Below are 10,432 nucleotides of genomic sequence, written 5' to 3'. Positions count from 1 at the left end.
CTTTGGGCAATAGAAGTGGGAGCAGGCGATCAGTGGGGAGTATGGGGAGCCCTTACAAATCATAGCATGGAATCACACCCAGATAACAGCTTGGGTTGGAAGGGACCTGGACCCTCTATTGAGAAATAGCATTAAGGAATCTTACCCTGTGAATGGGCTGATCTACAGCAAACTATTCCAGGCTTACCTTGTTAACGGCCAGAAGTGAAGTGGGACTGTCAGATTTGGGACAGTTGGTTTAACCCTTCTCCATCCTTCATCCTGCTCATCTCATGCTCAACACTGAGGCTGGCAAATGGCTTTTGGGTGAAGCAGAGGGACAGAGGAGTAGAAGTGCCATCAGTGCGATGCAATGGGAGGTATTTTTAAGTGCCTGGGAAACATTATGACAAAGCAGTGGATGCCTTTCCATCCTTTTACAAATCTGTATTGACTGGAAGCACTTCAAAACCAATGGAAAGAAAGAAGATGCTTAACTCAGGGACTGGGCTGGGGTGAGTGCAGCCCCTTTCCAGTCACTGGATCTTTCTCCTTGCCTTCAACCAACTCACAAATGGATTGCCCAAAGGGATACAAAGCCAAAAGCTGCAGACCTTATTTCTCTGCTGAGCTAACCTTTACAGCTCTGACGAACAATATTTTACACAGCTATTGCTTGAACAGAAGTCACTGCATTGTTTTTTATACCTCTGTCTCCTGTCAGGAAGGAGCTGGAGTAAATTCTCCTTGGACAGCTCACGAAATCCTGACCCGAGTGCTGATCATTGCTGTGTTTTCTCAACTCAGAGCACAGGCAAAGATGTGCAGAAGGTTATTGATGAGCCCAGAGCAGCTTTCACCCTCTTTTTTTTTCCTCTGTTGGTTGTATATGTCTGGCTTTGGCTGCGCAGTGCGTTTGGTGAAGAGGATGGTCAGTGTCAGTCCTTGGTTGACTCCCATGATGAGGATGATGGTCAATTTTAATCCTTGGTTGATTCCGATGGGGAGGAGGATGCCCAGTGTCAACCCTTGTTTGATTCCCATGGTGAGGAAGCTTTGTATAGAACACTAGAGGGAGATTTACACTTTCCCTAGGTAGTCCATCCTGACTCCTGGGCTCTAAGAAAGCACATCAGGCAGAGCAGGTAAGAAAGATGGCTAACCTTGGTGTTAGATATCTCTATATATCATATATATATATATATATATAAATATTATAAATATATGCATATTTATACCATAGCATCTCTGCACTCATCAGTGCAGGGCTGTGTAGAGATGATGGCATCCATCACACACAAGGGTGGGATATGGGAATTTGCATCCTATAAAGATGCTCTGACAAAGCTGAGTTATCAGGTCAAGAAAAAAATAAGACGACATGGCAAGGATGTGTTTTGGGTAGGCAGAAAGTGTCAGCTGCATCATCCTAACCTGACTGAATGATGGAGAATTACAAGCCAGCAGCAACGCAGTTAATGCAGGCATTAAGGACGTTACAGAAGGGGTAGCTCTAAGTAAATCTTTCATGTAATTAACGGTACAGTTCTGCAAATTAGTGGAAATTACATATTGAAATGCTTGGACGCCAGCCACAGCGGAGGGAACGCGCTGACTTCTGTCTGATCTCAGAGCCTGGCTGCCTTTTATCTGCCAAATACTTGAACAGAAAACTACCTGGAATCCCAGCCAGTGTTTGGCACAACATGAGAACTGAGCAGAAGGCCACGGAGACAAAGCGAGTGCAAGGACCACATTTGAAGCCATCCTTGTGGCTGAATTCCTGTGGGAGAACAAAACCAAACAAAGAGTGGAGCCCAGAAACCACAGACTGTGCTGGACTGATATCACAGGGTAGAACTTTTCCATCCTCTCCTTTGCCTCAATCCTGGCTCCTTAAACACGTGGAACTGTGCAGGGGGAAGCACACAAGTAATGAGTCACACTCATTTTAGAGACGTTTACATCTCTATCTTGCACAGAAACAAGAACCTCAGGTTTAGGCAATGCAGATTTTTGCATAAAGACAGGAAAAATGACCCCCAAAAGTGCAAGGAATGGGGCCACACACTCTCACATCCCCAGTGTAGTAACATCCATCAGCCCCTCAATCAAGCAGCAAGGCTCCCTTTCCCTTTCCCTTTCCCTTTCCCTTTCCCTTTCCCTTTCCCTTTCCCTTTCCCTTTCCCTTTCCCTTTCCCTTCCCCTTCCCCTTCCCCCCAGTTCCCCTCCACACCTTGGCTGGCCATAGGGATGCACACATCAGCACCTTCTTTGCATGGCTGTGATCGCTGCAGGCACAGGTTATCATTCCCCCATGCCTTCCCCTGTGCTGCTGGTGGGATGAGTTGTCCCTGGGCTCTGGGTGCTGCCTGTCAGGCACTCTGCAGCCACTGCTGTATTTTTATTCATTAAGGGAGTGAGCAGCGGAAACCACCAAATGTCTCCCATGGTATCAGCACACTCTTTTTAAGGTGATATGGGTCTGATCTCGTCAAAATTAATGGCTTATGGTTATTCATGCTATTATTCTTAATGGAGCCAAGCATATACTGTACCCAGAAAGAGGCAGCGCTTGACTTGTCAAAGATTTATGGCACATCATGACCCGGCAGGGCTGACTGTAACATATAAAAACTTCATTGCTAATAACGATGCTGTGCTCAGAATACAAAGGAATGGGGATGGAAAGGCACTGCAGGTATCCATGGATCCCAGGACCTCATTCATTGGAGGGCATAAGATGCAGCAAGAAGGGGTCTGCTAGGAGGTGGGCTTCAGGCTTTATGGCAACAGCCAGCCTTTTAGTTTGCATTTGCAAAGCAGATATTATCCTTATGTACCTTATGATGCTGATCCGGCTTTCAAAGTAATATAGAGCTCTTTACAGAACCACTGAGCTCTCTACAGGTCCCTGAAAGGAGGCTGTGGCCAGGTGGGGGTCTCCCAGGTGACTGTGTTGGGATGGGAGGTGATGGCTTTAAGTTGTGCCAGGGGAGTTGGGGATCTTAGAGGTCTTCTGCAGCCTTCCTGACTCTGTGACGCTATGACATAGGATCAGACTCTTAGAACCACCGGTGAAGAAGTGCCTGCACCATGGGAGACAGCAGGAGCTCAGGGATGTAATGGGACATTGAGTGAAGACAGCGGAGTTCAGGACATCACAGCAGTTTCCACTGGTGTGAAATAATGACATTCAGCCAAGCAGGGAAACCCCATCCTAATTAAAACTTAGATACTGAAACATTTGAGCACAGCCTAAACGATCGTGGAGACACTCAGCGAAACCACCAGGACTTCGGAGGACACAGACTGAAAACTGCCTTAATTAAATAAAAAGAAAAGGGAAAAAAAAAAAGCACAGAGATTTGTAAACGTTGTGGGACTCCTGAATGCTAATTCCTGAGTGCAGAAAAAGCCATTCTCCCTTATGTTTATTAAGAAACATATGTCTCTGCCCATTAGGCTGCAGAGAAAATGCTTGTTTGTTCTTTTGCTAGAAAGAAATGTTCTTCTGATTGCAAATAAATATATCTGTAATAGAGGGAAACCTCCTAGGAAACAGGCTCCTCCAGTAGCGGGTTTGGGTTTCTTCTTTGCTCTAGGTGCACGATTTCTTATGTTTAATCAATGCATTCATTATCATTAGCCTGACAAATAAAGCATCCCTAACTCATAACGAGAAGTGGGAAGAGACAGGAAAAGGGCAGCTTGGAAAATAGAAATTTTGCCTAGTTTTGATGTCTTAAACTCTCGGGTCCCCTGGTTCATTATGAGAGAACTGTCTCTACAGCTGAAAGACTGAAAGGCCTTGATCAAAGCCTTAATATTTTTGCATCAGAGCAAGAGAGAGATTTAAATTGCTATTAAACCCTAAGGTGAGCCTAACCTGCCCAATTATAGGGCTAACACCCCATGGCTCTGGGATCTGTGAAGTGTGTGTGTATTTTAATGGGGATTTCATGCTGGACTGGCAGTTCTGGAGCCTCGATTTCCCCATGGGCCACAGAGGAGTTGGAATGAGGGCAGCTGAGTTAAATCCTGCACCACATCAGTGCTTTGATGGATTGCTGGCAGCACTCCCAGCATGTGCTGGGCCAACCTGAGGTAAGCAGATCAGTGTGGAACCCTGTTCACCAACATTGCAATGTCCATTCATGTCACACTTCATTTGTCGTGCTCCAAATCTACTGATTTCGGGGCAAATCTCTTGGATTTGCTTTCACCCCATTGAGCAGAAGCAGCTGCGAAGGGCCCACTTGAAATGGGGTGGCTCCATCCAGTTGGGTGCAATGACCAGGGTCTGCTCCCACCCAAGGGCTTGGGATCACACAAGGCTCCTGCAGGAGGAAATCACAAGAGAAGGCTCAAAGGAAGCAATCAGTGGAGTCAAAGCTCACAGTCACAAGAATGGAAAACAGAATTATTTAGTTACATACACTATTAGTGGCGTTTATAAGCAAATCATTTTGCCCATTCATGCCTCAGGCACCCCATGTGCAAAGTTCTTTCTGAAAGCTCTTGAGAACCACCGATGTAAATGGGTACTTATCACTGATTAGCGTGCTCTTCATCTCAGATCCAACACTGGTGTAGGGTTAACAGACAACGCAGTGTTTCACACCAGCAGTGCAAGGCTGCAGAAGACATTCAAAAGGAAACCCTGAGCAGAATGACACTGCTCTGTAAATCATAGACTGTGTCGGGAGTTAGAGTGCGTCTTCTATGTGCCTACTGCATGAAACATGAGCCAGGAAACCAGAGAAGATATTTAAAACTACAGGAGATTGTAAGTCATATAGATGTGATAAAGGATCGGAGAACAAAGTCATCCTGGGGGACAAGGAATTGTCTTAAAGCTCAGCGTGCCCAAAATCAGTTGAATCAGGCTGTCCTCAAGGGGCAACGCTTGAGTCCAATGGGCTGGTATCAATCAGCAAAGACTTCTGATTTATCCTGGCTGGTACCAACAATGGCAAACCAGTGAGGGAACAGATAGAAGCACACAGAACTGTGCAGACTGACCCATGCTACCTAAAAGATGGATAAAAAAGAGCTGGACGGTGCTGAAAGAGCACAAATGGCTGCTTTTGAGGAATAAAGGGTGAATATCTTGCAAGTGTTCTGCAGTATATGTGGTTTCTTTTGTGGTTTATAAAATACTTAAGCTAATGAAAGCTATCTGCACTCATAGAATTGAGTTGGAAGGGATCCTTAATGGCCATCTGGTCCAACTCCCTGCAATGAACAGGGGTACCCATAGCTCCATCAGGAGCTCAGAGCCCTGACCTTGAATGTCTCCAGGGATGGAGCATCCACCACCTCTCTGAGCAAACTGTTCCATCGCTTCCTGAGATAAATGCTGCTATCACTATATCACTGCCAGCCCCTGGCTCTCTCAGGTGCTGTTAAAGGATGAAAGGTTCGCTGTAGAAGTCCTTATTCTTTGGAAGGAAGGTTGTAAACTTTTTCTCTGATCTCATGTCGTTTTATTCCGTAATTTGCATTTTGGGAAGGAAAAAAGAAACCTTTCCGTAAGACTCCAGTGTATAAATCTCAGTTTATTGTTTTCTATCAGGGCAAAATGTTAGTCCTGTGCCAGGTGTCTTAAATTAATAGGCTACAGGTTTAAAGCAAGGAGAAAAATGCCAAAAATTGTTCCCACATTTGTTCTAGCCTTGAAAAGCACTGATTTAATTAATCTCCCTTCATCAGCAGCAGAAAGCATGGGTCTAATTGCGAGCTTAGAAGCACCAGTTGTCCAAGTGATTGGATGGTAGTTAGAGATGAAAGAGAGTAAAACGAGGCATTGATGAATGCAGGTTTATTAGGAGCTCTGTCTCATTGACTTGTCTCGTGAAGCAGTTGGAAATAGGCTACAAAGTAATAAAAGAAAATTAAAACACATAAAACTTTGTTAAAGTAACGTGAAAAGGCCCCCATTAAACCAAGGGAAAGGAAAAAAAGAAGCAAGAAGCTGGGAAGTGAGAAGTAAAACACATCGTAAAGACTCGCTGTCCAATCCAAAGCCCATTGAAATCAATGGCACGGTGATATACGGAGTGGAAGCGTATTACACAGCCATTAGAGGACTATTTGGGTTACATGGAGCCATGGAGCATGTGAACTTATTGCTACAGAACAAGGCCACCTTGGGTAGAAACATCTCCCTGTAGGCATATGAGTAGGGGTATGCAATGGTACACATATGGAAGATGGCAAAGTACACATAGAAAATGGCAGAACCTGTATAGAAGGTGGCAGAGCCCATATAGAAGATGGAAGAACACACAGGGAAGATGGTAGATCACAGAGAAGATGGCAGAGACCATAGAGCACATATGGAAGATGGCAAAAGCACGTGCAGGAGATAGCAGAGCCCATATAGAAGATGGCAGAGCCCATATCTAAAGCAGGTTACCAGCATCGTGGTGGGACTAAAAGTTTGGAAAGAACTAGAAAGTCCCAAAGATTTTTGACTTGATTTTTTTTCACCTTGGTTTTATAGAACCACAGAAGCCTGGAGATGTGAGACCAAGGCATCAGGCTTGTCATTATTCTCCCATTGGGTCCTATTCTTGCCTATTGGCTGCCTGTTTGTATGTCCTGGCTTTGTCCCTCTCAGTGCAGTTTGTCACTGTAAAAAACCTGCCAGGTCTCCTGGGTGTTTGTGCAGTACCTAAAAAATCTACAATTTTGGTAATATGCAGCTGGCATAAATGGAGATAATGCAGGGGGAGGAGAGTGAAGACGAGGTAGCGCTGGAAATTAGTGTGCTTGCATAAGTCAATAATCACAGGGGTCTCCCAGGTGGCAGCCATCCTAGCTTCTAAATTTAATAGATTAGATGGAAAATAATGCCTCCCCCTACACTTCCCCTTAGGGGACTGGTACTTCTCAGGGAAGTCTTTCCAGTAATTAGCACCTGTGTCTTACAGAAATCAGAGCCTGCCGTGGCTTCTGAGCAGGGCAGTGGGAAGCTCTGCCACATTTGCATTTCTTTCTATCACAAATGTGCTGCAGAATTTGCAGTCAGCTCTGGGAGGGCTGGTGGCAGCGCCCCGGGGCTCAGCCCCATGCAGGGCTCTGTGAGCAGAAAGCAGAATATTCCAATTGCTGGAGCGCAAAGGAAGCTTGAGATTATTCCAGATCTGACCTGAGGATACAGAACAGTGGCAAAATATGTTGTATTTCAGCAAAGGTTCAGTTCAGTCCCACAATTTCCTTTCAAAACATCAGGACTGCCCCTAAGGCAAACTCTGCTTTCCCCCTGCCTGCCTCTATGCTCTTAGCCATGCTGGGCTTTCCGGTCTTTAGCTGTAGACCGTGGATTGGGGGATGAAAAGAGAGTTTTTGAGAGAGTTGAGTGTGACTGGGAAGTGCCTTTAGTTGTAATGACCAATGAAATGTCTGCTATGGTGAAGAGCAGAGCAGTGCTGCCCACTCACAATGCACCAAATTCATATTTAGCTTTACTCCTCTATATGAAGTGCAATTGAAGATGCATACCGTAATCCAGAGTCACGCTGTGGGCACACACAGAGTCTTTTTCAGCAACCAAAAGGACCACAATGCTGCTGGTGAGCCCCGATGCCTCTCTTCTATCTGCTGGGTTGGCTTTGGTAGGCAGGAGAAAAAATAATTGATGAGCAGGGAGACTCAAGGGACCGCCTGCTTCTAAATTAGGAGATAGCATGCTGGTAATCAGGAAATGGAGTTTGAATAATAACCATTTTTCCCCTTCAACCTCTTGTTTTGCTGTTTTCACTTGCAAATCCTCAGCACCGTGCTCTGCAGGGACAGGGAGCTCTGACTTTGCTGGGAAAGCAGCGCTGATGCTGAAGCAAAGCAATCTCAGCAGTGTGGGGTGGGTGTGAACTCACCCCAAAGGGTCGGGATGGCAATTAGGAACAGAGCAACGCAGATAAACTCCTTGCACGACTGGTCCAACGCATGCAGCTGTCCTGCAGGAAACCCAACTTCCTTCTGTTGACTTTCTTGGTGCTATCCTGCAGTTATAGGTGGGTAAATACTGTAGTAAATACGACACAACATGTTGGTTTTTTTTAACTCTCTCAAGCAAATATGACTATAAAGAGATGTGGTACAGTATGATAATCAATACGCTATTTGAATGTGCAGAAAGGAGATTGATTTTTAATGAGGCACTTAGTTTTCTGAACGAATCCCATCTTCCTCCAGCATTTTGATTACAGCCACTTCTCTGATCCTAAAACTTCACCTGCTTCAAGAATTACTTAAAAATATCTTTGTGTATGGCAAGTGATTGATTCCTTTATTTCACTTTGCAAACCCAATTTTGCTTGCTCTGTGTAGACAATGATACGATTATTTATTTTGCTGCTTTGTCACTTTGTTGCTTCACGGGAGGAAAGAAAAAAGCAAATATTGGGATTATTTTGTGCCAGTGATTAAAAACAACAATAAAAACAACCTTTTGTGGCAGGAATGCAAACCATCATCTCATCAATGCTACAATGGCCCTAAATATACTACAACTTCCCCCTTGAGTTTGTTCATGTGTCTGTGTTAAACCATGAGCAAAGATGAGCTTGGCCAACATGTAGGCTTTACCTTCACTCTGCTCCAACTGCTCCTTGCCAATATGAACCCAACAAACCTCTTATTGTGGGGCTTATCATGGCTGGGGTCTGATGGGGGCCAATGTCCCGTAGGTGGTGGTAGACAGACACAAATGTGGAGACAGCTCCAGTGCAAGAGCTATTTTGACAGCATGGATGTTTGTCACAAGCTGAAGATGCAAAGGAAGCTTTGTATGTTGGCGATGGTGGTTTGGAGTCCAAGAAACCTTTGGTCTTGAGTGCAGCAAAATAAGGGAAAAATACTTTTGAATCATAGAATCATAGAAAGGTTCATCGTCATTGGAATGGACCTTCCAACCCAAGCTGCTCTGTGAGTCTATAAAAATCCATCTTTTAGAGCTTATCTCAACTTGGCAAAGCAACTTGGCCATGGCAAACAGCATTTATGCCAACACCAAACTGGAGTTAAGCACTGGGCAGGAGCCAGCTTCGCCATTTGGCACCAAGTCCACGTGCTGGCATCTGTAAAGCAAAGATCAGTTTCACTGCCAGCAGCAGAAAGGTTGTTCTCAGGAGCATCTCTCCTATGTGTGTGTCACATCTGTGGATGTTTTGGGTGACACAGATGTGAATCAGGCCTTGGGTCTCTTGTTATCCAAGGGAAATGGAAGACACTCACCCATGTTCTAACAAGGCGCAACCCACTGCCTGATGCTGTTCCTTTGACTTCAGCTGAAGCACGATGGTGACCTAAAAGCAAGAGGTGAGTTATTTATTCTTAAACCCATCTATTTCTAACCGCTGAATGCTTCAAAAATAATAAAAGCCAAGTGGGAAATCTGCACTAAAGATATAATCCAGAAGCAACGTGGTTCCTTATCCCATCAAGTCGCGATTGAAAAAAATGGGGCAGATAATGTGAGCTTTTGTCATTTATATCTGAGAAGACTTCAGGAAGCAAAGACTTTCATGTGAATCATGTAAAAGGATTTGCTGCAACACTCTGTAACTGAGTGAGAATAAAAAGATCTCTCAACTCAAGAAAGGGCATCACGTTAAACAGATGTTACAATATTGCCTGGCAGGTCTAAAAGCCTCATGAGCTCTAATTTTAAGTTTGCTAAACCTTACGAAGTTTTATCTGTATTTGTATCCAAGTGTTCAAGGTTTTCTTTTTTTCTTTCCTTTTTGAATACAATCCCTGTTGGAAAATCCTGGTTATCGAGATTGCAAAGTCAATGATTTAAAAACACTTAGCAGCTTTCCTTGCATTCAGATTATCCTCCTGCAAGCAAAAATATGTATTCAAACCCAGCCACGTGACAGAAAAGAAAAAGATGGGACTCAAAGAGATTGGCTGGAAAGTGAGTTCCTTATGGTTGGAAATACAAGAGACGTTGGATCTAAAATAGCATCGCGCTGTTTGCATAAAGTCCTCATGACAACATCAGCTCCCGTGGCACATCCAGCATTCGTTGCTCCTGCCATGAAGCTTTAAAACACCAGATGACAACTGTAAATGTTTGGTTTCCCTTCCGGTAACTGGGGCAAATGGAAAAGATGCACCACCAATCTCATTCCTGGAGCTGGGGGCAAATTTCCCCTCTTGGAGGAAGCATTAAAGCATGCTCAGAACTTCCTGATTAGTGTTATCCCTGATTAGCCTGCAGATTGTCCTCTGATTAAAGCGCTCTTGGCTATTTTGGAGCTTCACATAAATATACATGAATTTAAGAGAGGAGAAAAGAGTAAACAGACAACAAGGCTGAGGATGGCAGGTCTCGCCCTGGGACATGGGGACAGCTGGGTGCTGCTGTGATTTAGCACTGCAGAAGGGAGGCTTTAAGTTCATGTTTCCCACTCAGGATGAATGCATTCACATTTCAAGT

The 10,432-nt window shown here is 44.6% G+C and overlaps 1 long non-coding RNA gene across 2 annotated transcripts in view; it reads right to left on the bottom strand.

The window, feature by feature from the left end:
• Window positions 1-2,216: 2,216 nt before the first annotated feature.
• LOC107323706 overlaps window positions 2,217-10,432 on the bottom strand; it is a 141,945-nt gene continuing 133,729 nt past the window's right edge. Inside the window, exons 15-16 of one of the 2 annotated variants that reach the window (XR_004309503.1) lie at window positions 7,489-9,293; window positions 2,217-4,319 (exon numbers count right to left, since the gene is read on the bottom strand). This is a non-coding gene — a long non-coding RNA (uncharacterized LOC107323706). Of the gene's footprint in view, window positions 4,320-5,788; window positions 9,294-10,432 lie in introns of those variants that run through there. The other variant, XR_004309504.1, reaches the window with a different exon arrangement.

This window comes from Coturnix japonica, chromosome 22 (genome assembly GCF_001577835.2).
Source record: "Coturnix japonica isolate 7356 chromosome 22, Coturnix japonica 2.1, whole genome shotgun sequence".
Classification (NCBI taxonomy): domain Eukaryota; kingdom Metazoa; phylum Chordata; class Aves; order Galliformes; family Phasianidae; genus Coturnix; species Coturnix japonica.
Note: the sequence above shows the minus strand (reverse complement) of the source record. Positions and strands in the feature narration are given on the sequence as shown.